Source organism: Octodon degus, unplaced genomic scaffold (genome assembly GCF_000260255.1).
Source record: "Octodon degus isolate 3935 unplaced genomic scaffold, OctDeg1.0 scaffold00294, whole genome shotgun sequence".
Lineage (NCBI taxonomy): Eukaryota > Metazoa > Chordata > Mammalia > Rodentia > Octodontidae > Octodon > Octodon degus.
This window is the reverse complement of record NW_004524870.1, coordinates 666,298-681,354: the sequence shown is the minus strand read 5'-3', so window position 1 is coordinate 681,354 and position 15,057 is coordinate 666,298. Positions and strand designations below refer to the sequence as shown.

The window sequence follows — 15,057 nt, the reverse complement described above, 5'->3', positions numbered from 1 at the left end:
AAAAAATAAAAGTTATGGAAATTTAGGCTTATAAGGCTTTTATGTATTTAAAGGCTAAAGTTTTGTAATCAATACTTAAAATTTTTTCTTCCTAGCTGTTTTAGAATGCCTACTTGCTACATTTGTGAACTGCTTCAATAGCAACTAATTAGCTAGTAATACTCTTAATTCCTCCTTGATGAGTTAAGCCTAGTAATGAAAATAAGCTTTGTTAGTTCATTAGAAGGTTTAGTTCGCTGGATTATTCTAATGGCCTTGTGAATTTCAGACTCCTATGGTTCAATTACAGGATAGAGTGAATTAGGTTAAATTGAAGTTATAAGTAACTACCAGTGTTTTGCAAAATGAAATATATAATATTGAAATAATTTGGGGGCTGCTCTTAATAGTTTCAGCTTAGGGTATGTTGAGATTTCAGAATAGTGGAAAGAAAATTTGGTACTCAAAAGGATTTGGGTTTATATATTGATGAACTAATTCATTACTTCAAAAAGCATCGTGTGTGTGTGTGTGTGTGTGTGTGTATGTGTGTGTGTGTGTGTGTGTGTGTGTGTGTATGTACCCTATAATTTTTATTGCAGCCTGGAAATAATGTAAGACATACTTCCTATGCAGTCATGTTTAATGTAGTCTCTACTTTCTCCATATCTAATAATAAAATGTCTATAAACTTGATAATTTAGAAAAGCTTTCTGTACTCATTTGACACTGTAACCTTTTAAATTTAAGATATTTAAAATTCTACAAGGAAAAACTACTTATCAAATCGCTGGTATTTTGTCTTAAAATATTGAAATCCTCAATAAAGAAACCTGCATGAATCCTTTAGGTGAGTGCCTTAGTGACAAGAACTTGTACCATTTGAAAGTAGATAATACATTTTCAGAGAAATCTGCAGAATTATTTAGTGATATAGGAGAAGAGGATGTTTAGTTTGATTTGAATGAAATTGGTTCTGTGAATGGTTATGTCTTTGATTTTCCAAGGAAAATACTTGTGGAAAAAATTCTCCAGTGTAACATGATCTAAAGGTATACAATCAACTTAAAGTTCTTTTGACTGAAAGAATTCATTAATACATCACAGTGCCTCTTAATTTATATTGTGGGTATATGATATCCTTTGCACACTAAAGGTATTAAACTAAAAAGTTAAAGAAATTATTTAATATTTGGTTTATTTTATTTGTTTGTTACTTTGTATTTTGTTTTGTTTCGTTTTGGCCTTTGCTAGTTAAGTAGGAATACATTGATTTGTGAGTGAAACTAAAGGAATGAAGTTGGTAAAACAATAGTGTTTCAGAATTGCCCGGGATTAGGGAGATGTTAATTGATTGTTGGAAATGTAATTCTATAAAGATTTACTGCTTAATTGAAGTTCAAACTTTAACTAGCAATGGCAGGGAGCTGGTGTGGTGTCAGGTGAAAATATTGATCATTTATCAAATGCACAGCCTTTAGCTTTGCTTGTACGTCCTGGTAGATCTGGGAAAACTTCACATCTCTGTGCATCTTGTCCTGTGTGTGAGGTGTTCATTTCATATCACAAATAGCACAAGGTGCGATTTTGACATCTTTATTGATGAACTTTTTCTTTTCTTTAATCCACTCCTGAAGTGTCCTTGGCTTACTTACCTGCTTTTTTTTTTTCTTTCCTATTCACAGTCCTTGAGTAGCTAAAAAGCAACAAGTAGCTTGGTTATTTAGCAAAAATGCAAAGGAAAGTGGCTCTTCATAAGTATCAAGCTCGTTTTCCGCAGCATAATTCTCGGCTAATAAAGGCAATTGGAATTGTCTACCTCAAAAGAGAGGAGCAGTGCCGGAGAATGCCGGTAACCCTTGCTTACTTTCCTATCAAGTGGCTTATGCTCCTGGTACTTTTGGAAAGCTCAGGCTAAAGACTGTTATATAAATTTCACAACCATTTTATTGAAATTAATAACCGCATAAACAAAAATAATTCCACTTAAAATATTTTTTTCTTGAGTTTTTTATTTTTATGCAGCAAATAAGTAAAACATTCATAGTAATTCAATCTAGAGAATATTTGTCAAGACAGGCATTCTGGAAAGTCTGTATCTCTTGGCTACACCCAGAATATTTTAACTCTATCAGAATAAGATTCAGTTTGAGTAACATTAGCATACTGTTTCCTCAACTGTAGTATAAAACTTAATTAGTACCATCAATCTAAACAAATTGTACCACAGGTTATTTTTAAATAGCTAAATTATCTACTACAGTAATATGAATTCAAACTGATCATCTCCAAACAAAAACAGACTATTAAAATGATACATAAAATTTATGATGAAAGGTATACATATCTTATTTCTCTATGTAGTTGCAATTCACCTTACAAGAAGAACACATTAAAAAAAAGAACACATTGCAATCATTGTGTTAGAAGTCCACTGCCTGAAGTTGGGTGTTGACTGGCAAAACCTGAGGGAGAAATGATGACCACAAAAATATCTTCAGAGATATCCAAACTCTTAAGTCTATCCTATTATTAAATCTGAGATGACCAACTCTTACATACAAACTGACTCACTCGCAGATATGCCTAAGTGAAAGTAAGCATCTTTATGAGTCCACGCACACAGCTGAGTTCAGCCTTGGATAACGACCTGTCCATGAGCGAGATGCTCCCCAGTGTGCACTAGTGCAGAAGCACCTGCCGAGAGGAAACCCGAGGCCCTAGGCAACTGTCTGGTACCTCCAGCACACGTCTGCTCATTTTATACCTGCCCCGGCTATCTTTGTCAGAGGCCTACAGGATTTGAATTTTGACCTTTCACAAAGAGGTAAATGTCTTCCTTATATTTATGAAGATATATATATCAATCAGTCCCACAGTCTAAAGTCACTGGTCCTGAAATTTTTGAGGATAAGCAAAGAATTTCATCTGATTAGATAGATGAGGCCTCAACCCATCCTAAACACAGAAGAAGATATTGAGATTTTATGTTCAAACATTAACTGCCATTTAACTTATACTTTACCATGTTTAAACAGCTCTTTTCCCTTTCTATTTATGATTCTCTTTTTCTCTGTTTCTATTTATTTCTCTCTCTATCTTTTGTGTGCCTCTTTTGTGTGTCTCTCACTCTGCCTCTTTCTCTCTCTGCCTCTGTCTCTCTTTTTGTCTCTCTCTCTCTCACTCACTTTTTTCTTACTTTGCTTTTACAAAAATGTTTCTTTTTTTGCTGGAATAAACATTCATTTCATCAGGTTTGTGTTTAGAATTTTGATAGATTAACTTCATCAAAATCTTTCTTTCAATAATATGGCTTCATGTGATTATTATGAAATGTCAACTTGATTTTTTACTTTTTGGTTGCTTTGTACCATTAGGGAATAACTGATGAATTGGTATAGTCTATTCAAATATATTTCATTATGGCATTTAGTATAATATATGGATGGATCATTGTAATATAGTTATTAAGAAATAAAACAGACAAAACTATGAATTGCTGTAGATTAACAGGAAAACATTTGACACTCTACAATTCAGAAAGTGCAGGCTCAGCCATAATAAACCCAGGGTTTCCAGGCTTGACTCATATATCAACCTTCAGGACAGTTGAGCAAAGTGAAACAAGCTTGCTCCTGGCATTTCATATTATTATTACATATATCTATATTATTATATGTTATTTGTATATACTGTAAATATATATAATGTAAATTATAAATTATATATGTAATGTAACTTATAAATTATATGTATACAACATTTTTGCATGTATCTCTGAACAGAATTTAATGCAATGGGCATATCAAATCAAATGGAAAACTGGACAAAGGTGGTGTCTTTACTTTTTCAAATAATCCATTTCCTTTGAATTGTTATCTTGATCATTCATTGCTTAAAATACAAGACTAAGAAAAATTTTCTGCTTTTGTGCTTTTTCTTTTCAGAACAATAGCCACAATATTAGAAAAACTTCCATATCTTTAACAAATCTATTACATTTTAAATGAAACCATTCATTAATTTTTCTCGCATTTAATTCATAATGAAGCAGACCTCCAACATTACCACAGCTTCCCTGCTGTGTACTCTGTTGATTACATACCAGGAGAATAGTAGAAGAGGGTTTTGTTGTGATGCACAGTGACAAATTAGCATCTTTCCATGAATGTAAGGCATTGAAAGCCAAGACCAGGGATAGCAGAAGGTCCCGATCCTGTCTGGCAAACGTAGACTCCATGCATATATCCTAAGCAATAGCAATTAAACCAAGGCCATGCCGTATCAGCTTATTCTGCAACTTTCAATGGAAAAAAGTATTTAACTGCAGTGTAGATCAAATAAGAAGGCAAGAAATCACTTAAAATTCTTCTTTGCTGCATATCACCAGTCTTATCCAAAAACAACAAAAATAAAATAGTATTAGCTAATGTTAAGAGGCTCGTTTTGCTGTGCACTTAGTATGTCCTAGACACCATTTAGAATTAGAATTATGTGTTAACTAATTGATATCTCATAACACATATTTATTTTTTATTATTAATTTATTGAGAAACAAATAACAATGAGACAGTTTCATAACATATTAGTAGGACAGTTACAAAAATTAATACATTGCATATTGTTGTCTTTGTAGTATTCACAGCACAAGATTCAGACATGATATCCTGTCCAAACACTATTAGCACAAATGTTTCTTCTCACTGAATTGAGAGAAAGTAGCTGTATGTCTAATCTATTTTGTATATACAGGTATACAGATATAGATATAGATATAGATATAGATATAGATATAGATATAGATATATAGATAGATATATACATGGCATGGCATGCCAGGGATTAAATCCCAGTCCATGAGCCTGCCAAAGTAAGCACTTTAGCCCACTAAGCTATCTGACCAGCCCTACATGTCTTATTTTTCTTCCATTTCCTTTTCCTTCCCTTTCCCCCATCTCTTCATTCCCTTCCCATTTGATAATGATCTTTCTCCCTGTTTCCCATTATCTGTTCTTTATTTTGCTGTAATTTATAATTTGAGTTTCTTATGTAAGAGAAACTATGAGATATTTAAACTTTGTGCATCTGATTCATTTCACCCCACCTAATGGTCTCTACAAATTTATGAAGTAGATGAGGTAATTACTTCCATTACTTTGCAAAGATGTTAAGTCACTAAAATTTGGGTAAAATGTCCAAGTTTCGGGAGTTAGTAACAAAAAAATCATGTCATTAGCATGAGCTAAAGAATCCAAGATGGAAAACATATCCTTGAAGCATCAGGAGAAGAGTCTGTTGTGGAAATATTTATCCAGTGAGCCAGAAAAACAATATTTGAAGCAACTCAAATTCTCTTAGTAGCTTTCTCTGGAACAGTAAGAGTAAACCTGTTATTATTGTGAAAACTGACATTTTCATGTGGAAGATCTTGGTATATCATTTCCAAAAAAATTTGAAAAGATTAAATAATGTGAAAATCAAGGACAAAGAACTGCTAGAGGAGATAGAATTTTAATAATTATACATTTTCTCAAAAGAAGAAGAATGGGAAAATGAAACCACAGAAACAAGCCAAACATTGTAGCCAGGATGTTCTGCTCTAAAATGTGGCTGTTGTAATATGTAGCACAGAAGTCATTTTCTTCACTACTAGTTAATAAACTATCCATAAATGCGTATATGGCATAAATGAAAATAAAAGAAAAATTCTGTAAACATCTAGGCAATAGAAATATAAAAATCTTCATAAAGAAAATAAGGGTAATCATAATTTTACCTCTTTGGTACAAACTTCTATAAGACAAGGGAAGGAAATATACTACAACAGACACAATATGATATTATTTTTGTAAGAATCAATAACTAGAGACAGTGAAATATGCATTTCATAAGGATATGGCAAAGGAATATGTTATTCAAAATAGAAGAAAAATACCACAAATTTCAAGGCAGTAATTAGCACAAAGGGAGACACAAGCGATTACACAGTATATGTGATTAGTGTACAGAAATGTTAGTATTTTACTTTCCAGCTGGATGGTGGGTTTGAAAGTTTATGACCATAATTTACATATATTTTAGATATATGTATCAAGTTTTACCTAATTAGAAATGTATTATTTGAAAGAATGTTGCAAAGTACCCAAATATATTACTCAATTTGAGCTTAATTCACCCTATTGAAGTTTTACATTATTTACAAAAGTAACATTTGAATTGAGAATTGAAGGAGATTGTAAGTTGGACATAAAAACATGGGAAGAAAGAAAATTAAACAAAAAGAATTACACGGAAAAAAATCATTGAAACTAAAAGGATTATGAGATTTTTGCTAGAGTAAAGCTGTAAACCTAGACAACACTTGCATTGTGAGAATCCCAACATTGCCCCTAACCTACACTCTTAAGTGCTTATAACGTTATCGAATAGTAGCAGTCTAAGTCTCCAGCCTTTGCTAGTTGCACCCTTGAGGAAAAGTCATCTTTCGATAACTAAGTATAAGTAGTAATAATAATTAAAATTATGAAGACTGGTTTTACTCAATTGTTTGAAAGTGATAACATGCTAGTAGATTTTTCCCAAGGTCCATAAACTTCTATTTTTCAACCAATGGATAAATAAATATATTTAAGCTATTCAGGACACGAAATCTCCCAGAAGGTATAAAATATACAATGATTAACTATGGTCCTGTTCAAAATTTATTTCTCCACTGAAAATATTACATATGCTCTCTTCAGTTTTATCTCTTATATTATGTATTTGAAAATACAAAACAGATAATAACTGGTATTTTGATTACTGGTATTAAATATAAGGATCAGTTTGAAGTAGTTTTTTACCTTGTGAAACTTTTCATTTACAGCCATTTGAGGAGACTATTTTATGGACCAAAATTTAGCCAGATGACTGACTTTAATGGTCTTGTTCTAATAGGAAACATCCTTGGGAAGTGTTTATTTCTGGTTTTCTTGAGAATTTTATTACTTAGGAAGATAACCCATAAAAAGCAAATTAGTCATAGATTAAATTTTTTCAGTTTACTATAAACTTCCAACCTAATTCGTTGGCCTTAACAGATAACCATGCATCTAAATTTGCTAATACTTAAATCAGATTATGTAACTATACTCATGGTGCTGAATTTTTACCTCTTATTTGATCTTCTTGTTTCTTCATAAATTCTTTAGAAAAATATGACTGTATTTTGAGCCAACCAACTTTCCTCACAAATTCAACTCTGCCCCAAGGATTTTGACCTTAAGTCATGAACCTAATGTTTAGCTTTGTTGTTAACTTTACAACTTTCTCTATAAGTTTGTGGCCCACAAAATTTATATCACATTTTCTTGACTATCTTAAGAACATCATCAGAGGTAAATGAAATCAAATTAGAGGTTAGCTATCTCACAGAATACATTTCCTAACAGAATAAATAGTAACGTTTGTTCTTGCTAAATATAGTTAAAACAATCATTTGCTTTTCAAATAATAAAAAGACTTCCAGTAGAACTCTTCCCACTTTTGGTCAAAGCTACCAGGATAAAATCGAGACTTGGGGGAAGCTTTGGAAAAGCATTCCCTTCATCTTTTTCTTATCAACTCATGGGATTAAACCTTAAAAGAAGCTAGGAAACTGACTTACTTTCAGCCCTTGGAACATTCTTTCTCAGACATAATCTCTTGGGCTTAACGCAGAAAGGATGGGGTGCAAAAGAAGACATGTGTAACTACACCATTCCTTTGAGATGAATGTCCACTTCTAGTTAGGAATTAAGAGATTTTGTACTCAGAAAGTAGAAGTGCATTTTGGCTTAAGTAGGTCTGAAATGATAAATTTCAAAATAGCATATCAAAAATAAATGCATTTTCTTTCATTTTCCTAAATAATTTCAATTCTTAAAATTTAATTTAATTTAATTTTGAAAAGAGCAAAAATCAGAAACAAAGACAGAAACAGGGCGACATACAACAATACACGTTACAGATTTTCAGAACAAGAATAGCTGATCAACAGTGGCTGATACATTATCTATTTTTATCATCAAATCTGTTGTTCACATTAACAGATATAGTTAAGTAAGATTGGACATAAGATTGAATATGAATGCTTGCTCTCAATGTCATCATTTCTCTGACCTTCTTCTTGAACTACCATGTTTCTAGCTGACGTCTTAGGCATACGACATTGATTTACTTAGATTTCTTCCTAACAAGGTGATGCATCCCTTACTACCCTGTTCTTAGATTTGATGCAATGATACCCTTTAAAAATGTTATTCTTAAAAAACAGTAATATAAATACAGCTAAAAATACTTTCATATGTGTTCCTGTATGTCTCCATACCTCACAGATGAAAAACAAAATGAATATTAGTCCTCAGAAAAACACTAAATAGGGATTATTTTCTTCAATGCCAATGTCAAGTCTACTGATAAAACTTGATCATAAAACATCAAGTCCACAATTATATACTAATTCTATATTTAACAGTATTTTAAACTAAGACATTGTCTCTATTTATTATTTGGGTAATGATGATGATTAGAAAAAAATACAGCCACCCCTGAGATATAGTAAATGTGTTGTTGCATACTCACTGTCTGGCACATAATCCATATTAAAATGTTAAATTTCTTTCCTATAAACTCTAATGGTAGTCAGAAGTTAATGTTTCAAACCATGATTTTAGTAAATCTTGATGATTTATAAAATTTTTAAACATGTAAATAATACGTAGTCTGTAAAATTCAGGAAAACTAGAAGTTAGAAAGAAAATCACTAGTCACAGGCTTCATAATAGTGTTGAGTATTACTGGATACCAAGTACCAAGAAATATTAAATGACATAGATGAATTGTCATGTAATGTTGCAACTGTAGCTTGAAGATTCTCTTCTTATCCCAACTTTGCTTGTGAAGAAAGTGAAGCACAAAGGATGAGGTATTCTATTCAAGGACACATGTTTCATTTGGAAGTGCTTTTTTGAGTGTTTATAAGCTATTTTCTGCCATTGCTCTTTTGGACCATTCTTCTGTATTAGTTTCATTAACATTAAAACATTTTTAAATAGAATCTGAATAGTGCATCTCATTTTCCCTCCTTAGTAACTTGAAGGAAATGAAAAGAACAAAACTACTATCTTTCACTTTGACTTTCCCATGAGCAACACCTTTCATTTCTTCCCACAGTGCCATGTGCTAGTTCCTTTCCCTTGTGGTATAGCATGCTTTTCTATTCAACAAACATTTCACTGATGAGATAGGAGAGGCCAGGATCAGGTTTGATTCCACTAGTGCTTCAGTTTTGATGACCTTGAAACGGTACATTCTTCTGTCCCTTGAGAGCTTAAAATTTCCTTTATTGTAGTAAGGAAAGTACATTTTTTTTTAATTCTTCAAGCTTAGGAGTTGCTTTAACAGATAATATTTTATCTATTTTCTTTACTTAAAATTTTTGATGTGAAATAATTGGTTTTCTGAGTTCTTGCAGGCAGCAGTTCTTTCTAATCAAAATGTTATGAAATATGCTTAGTAAGGTTATTAAGACATTTGGAAAATGTAGAAAATATTATAAAGAACTTATATACTCATTATCTTCCAAAAATAAAAAAGCTAATTCAGTAGAATTGCATTCATAGCAATATCGGAAACCAGATTAATTTTATCTTCATAGCTGCCATAATTGAATAAATTATATTTAACTTTAAGGCACGTGGCTATTATACAGCTCTAAAATGTGCTCACAAATTCTTTAACCCTTGTTACTGTAAAATATAGAGTCTAATTCATATCCTAATGAATGTGTGCACAGAGACCATATTCAGTGATTCACTTCTAAGGATAAGAATGTGTCTTTGATTATTTTTTTCATTTTTAATATGATTAGCATTAACATATGCATTCCTTAACTGTACAGAAAATATATTAAGTAGAAAATATTTTAAAAACCATTAACTCTAAGTTGGACTTAATTGTTATAAAGAACATTTGTTCACTTAAGGACAAATCTTCCTCTGTTATCTCAGCTACTAAGAAGCTGAAACAGGGGAATTACAAATTTGAGACCAGTCTGGCCTACTTAGTGAGACCCTAACTCAAAATAAAAAGTGTGGAGATTATCGGTGTTAGAACACTTGCCCACCATGCATGAAACACTTGGGTTCAAATTGTCAGTACAAAAAGAAAACAGGATAAAGCTAATAATATGAAAGGCTAAGTGTCGGCCAAATAACTCAGTGGATTGAAGTTCCTGTGAGCAGGCTCAGGAGCTGGGGGTTTGATCCCCAGGTCTGCCCTGCTGCCTCTGGCCAGAGCATGCAGGGTCAGCAGGGCAGACCTGGGGATCAAAGAGAGAGCTATTGAGACTGTACGTGGTGGTGCATGCCTGCAATCCCAGCTTTTGGGATGCTGTAAACAGGCAGATCACTAAGAGTCTGATGTAGTAGTGAGATTCTGAATACCCTGTAGACTCTTACCTAAAACATGAAAAAGAAAAAGAAAGAAAGAAAAAGAAAAGAAAGGCTAAATATTTTATTGTTGGAATACAAATCTTCATAGTACTTTAGTAGACATCTTGAAAGTAAGACTTGTCTATTTTTATTCCTTTTTTCTGAGATCACATTGCACAATGTCTATAATGGAAACCACCTTGGAAGATACAGATGTGTCTTCTGTGTCTACCTGAAACAGAAAGCAGCCATACTTACTGCTAAAAATAATGACAGTGATATTTTCCTGCAGGAAAAATCAGGCATACTTACTACTCCTTAGTAAGACTTTTGGATCCCTAATTTCAAAGCTCCTGTTCTTTAACACAGTACACTAAACATGCTCAAGTCTATATGCTCATGTTTTCATAACCACCAAGGGACTTGGGGCAAAGAGAAACTGATAAGAAAGTGTTCATAGCAATGATGCTACTGTCATGAATAACACGGTCCTCTGTCCTAACCCACTCTCTCTTTCTTCTGGTAACTCAGTCAATATTGGCAAACCAAGTTCTTCTCAAAACAGGGCAATGTATTGGTCCTTCACACTCCTGTTATACACAGATAACTCAACAAAAACAGCAAAAAACAAGTAATCCAATGTAAAACTGGGTAAAAGATATGCTCAAATATATCACATAAAACATACAAATGAGCATATGAAATATTTTCAAACATTAATTGTATGAGAAATATAAGCCAAAATTTTGGCTAGAAGATTTGCATTAGAATATAGAATAATTAGCACTATACATTTCCTATAAGAGGGTGAAATTTGATGCATACCTTTTAACAAACTGATTTCTCATTCTTTACACTGAATTTATGTATACCCAGTGAACAGGATTTCATTCCTATTGTGTACACATATTTGTGAGTTTAGTATGCAAATAGTAGACTGTTCATAGCAGCACTACTTATAATTGTTTCACACTAAAAAGCTTAATGTTTTGCAACAACAAAAAAGATAAATAATTGGTGTCATAAATTATTCAATAGAATATTATACAGTATCAAAAATTAACAATCTTTATGCAAAATTAAGAATGAATCCCACAACATATTTAATTTAAAAAGCTGCTATCCAAATATAATTTGCAGAATGATTTGTTTAATACTCACATTGAAAATAGTTTAATCTTTGATGATAGCAGTCTAATTGCAGTGCCTTTAGAGATTAGTAAACAAGGAAGGAACAAAAGCAGACAGGTTGCCAGTATCAGTCTATTTTTATATAGAAATTGATTGCAATTTTAAATAGAAATTGATTTCTTCACGATGATCAACTGAGCTTTGCAACTAGAAGTTGAGCAATTTTAATTGCTCACAATAATGCAGTTTACTTAAGGTGATTGGTGTAAAAAACTTGAAGACACAGAAACCAAGGAAACATGGCAGCACTCTGCGGTTGGCACTGAGGTTCGTAGACTGCCTAAGAACTCTGAGAGTCTTTCCTCCTCATACTTCCAATGAAGTCTGCCTTAGGAATCAAGCAGACTTCTCAGTTGCCAGAGAGATGCTCTTCTAGGTCAGGTGACGTTCTTCCAACAGTCATTTTTACTTAGCCTCAGCTCTCACTTTTTGCTTCCTTTTAACCTCCCAGTGAGATCACTCACTCTGTGATCTGCTCATTCAATTACTCCAAAAGGCTCATTTTCAAGACTTCCCTCCTTTTCGCATTCTTTTAAATATTAACCCATGTGATTTATTTTGCTTCACTTTGTATTCTTTCTATATCCATTTTTAAAGACATGTTATTCACCTCCATGACCTAATCTACTGTGCCAATTAAAAATGTTCGTACTAAGCCATTTTTTTTTTCTGAACTCCAAACTTCAATTCTACTTCCCTACAGGATTCTCAAACTGAATTGATTCAAAAGTTAACTAATTATATCCCCAGGGGAGCCATAGCTTTGATATGCTCCAGCTTCATTATGGCTTCAAGACGCATCCCATTGTCCAAAACAGAAGCCTGGTGTCAACCTTATTAATATGTCACAGCTACTCTACAAAATAACTTGGCCACATGATTATACTCTTAACAACTCTTACGCAAATTATTCTGCATATATACCTAAATATATCTTTTTTTCTTCTATCATTTGTCGTTTTCCTCATCCCAGTTTTTCCTTCTCATTGAACAAATTCTTTCCCTTTTATAGTATTTCTGCTGATCTTTTGAAAGGAGCAATTAATGCCATCTTTTTTTCTCTTGAATTTCTTACAACATTTTTGTTATTGTTTTGTATTTTGTATTTCTTTAGACCAATTTTGCACATGTATATCTGGTAACCAGAGCCACTAATTTGGAGAGAGTGTCATACAATACAGCAGTCATTATTGAATTCTGCTTATTTTGTTGAGTGAAATTTTGTATCATTTGTAATGCTGCATTTTTTTTCCATTACTATTTTGGATTATTTAAAACAAACAAAAAATACTCTTGTAGGCTATACCACACTTGTTATTCATGCCCTTTTCCTAGAGATATGTTTATTAGATCATAACTGTTTGACCTCCCTCAAGTTTCAAATCCCAAGGTTGAATCTCTACAAAATGTGTATGTAAGTGTCCATTTCCTTAACTGAGTCCTCACTGGCTTATGCATTTTAGAAAATGTATGTGATATTTTTATATAATGGAATATTATTCAGCTAAAAAACAGATAAATTCAAAGCTTTTATGTGTAAATGGATGGAATGAGACCATACTCACAAATGAAATAAATAAAACCCACATATATTAACATTGTATTGTCTCCCAAGTGTAAGAATCCGAAAGAGTAAATAAAATCTGAAAGGTACAGTCAATTCTGTAAAAGGGAATGTGCAAAGGGAAAGAACAACTGGGATGGGAGAAAGGAAAAAAGAAGAAAGGTGGAAAAAATATATGTATATAGAGAGGGGGGAGATGAGAGAGAGAGAGAGAGAGAGAGAGAGAGAGAGAGAGAGAGAGAGAGGAGCTTGGGTAATTGTACTAATGATTTCTACCAGCCTATTGAAAGGAGCAGCTAATGCTTATTTTTGTTCTTTTTAATTTTTTCAATCAATTTTGCAGGCTTATATCCAATAAGATGAACAACTAATTTAAAAGAGAAATATAAAATATAGCAATCATTGTTGAATTCTCATTTCGTTTAGTAAAATTCTGTATTGTTTATGTTTACTACTTTTATGCTCACTAAAAAATAAAAAAAAAACAGATATAAAACAAAACATAATATTTGTAAAACTTCCTTAAAGTTATTTATCAGCCAGCTGTCAGCTAAGACTTGGAGTCTATCTTATTAAAACCGCTGCTGCTAAAACATTTTAGATACTAAGCATATGGCGATTGAGTTGGCATCTGTGATTTAGTTGCTTTTATCTTTAGGTTGATTTGTCAGTTTGTCCTAGCAGACTAAGCTCCTTGAGGGCTTATGTGCTTCATCTGATATTCAGGAAATGTATGCTAATGAGAAATGCATCTAGTAGGGTTCAGTTTAGCACAAATAAACTTTGATTAGGAGCTTGTTAGAGAGGGCTAGCCAAATAGATCAGTGGACTAAAGTGCCTGCAAGCAGGCCCAGGGCCCAGGGTTCGAAGCCCAGGCCTGCTGTGCCAGCCCTGCTCCTTGGGCATGATGAGAGGGCAATTTAGACTAGGTGTCCTAGTGCACGCCTGTAATCCCAGTTCTTGGGAGGCTATAAATAGGATGATCACTCTGAGGCTGATCTAGTAATGAGACCCTTAACACCCTGTAGATACTTTCCTAAAATACAGAAACCAAAAAATAAAAAAGGAACTTGTTAGACATTAAAAGATCAATAAAATCTCTTTAAAATAGTTGAAATGAGTAAAATTGCAGAGAGAATCTGTGAAACAATTGTGGCACAAATTGTGAATTCATTATTAAAATGAAAGATTTATTCTTTGTATCTTTTTTTTGATGGAAAGGTTATTTTTTAAAGGTTATTTGTTAAAATTCTATAGATATACCTTTCCCGACATGAATAAATTAAAGAATACAAACATATAGCTTTCAATTTCATGATATTTTAGGACAAATCATCAGAATAAGTCTATGTGCAAGATCAAGATCAGAACTAGGCACTTTTCAGGGTAAAGAAGGAAAATAAAGTTTAGGAGATCACCTATCTAGCTATGTAAGGTGATAGCTAACATTAGGCGTGGAGTAACAGAACATTTATATTAAACAGCTACAGATATAGCAATACAGTCTCCAGAAAGAGTAACACCTCACTAGTTAGTTGTAAAGCATTAGGAAGATACAACCATATAAGGAAACACGGGCATTCATGTTATTAACATTGCTTAACATCTTGTTTAGTATTACCAGATATAAAGTACCTTTTACAAAATAAATGTGTCTTATATCTGGTACTATGAACAACTAATTTAGAGACAGAAATGCACAATATAACAATCATTGTTGAATTCTTATCATTTTATTTAGTGAAATTCTGTATCATTTCTGTTTACTATTTTTATGCTCATTAAAAATTTAAAAATAGGCCATGTTCTGGGAATCCCCAGACCCAGTCCTAGCCCGGGCCCAGTGGGTGTATGGGAGAGCTTCCAGCTACT

The 15,057-nt window shown here is 32.7% G+C and overlaps 1 protein-coding gene across 1 annotated transcript in view; it reads left to right on the top strand.

The window, feature by feature from the left end:
* Positions 1-15,057, top strand: part of Mmp16 (matrix metallopeptidase 16) — a 280,573-nt gene that overhangs the window by 148,176 nt on the left and 117,340 nt on the right. The gene's annotated exons all lie outside the window — the stretch shown is intronic.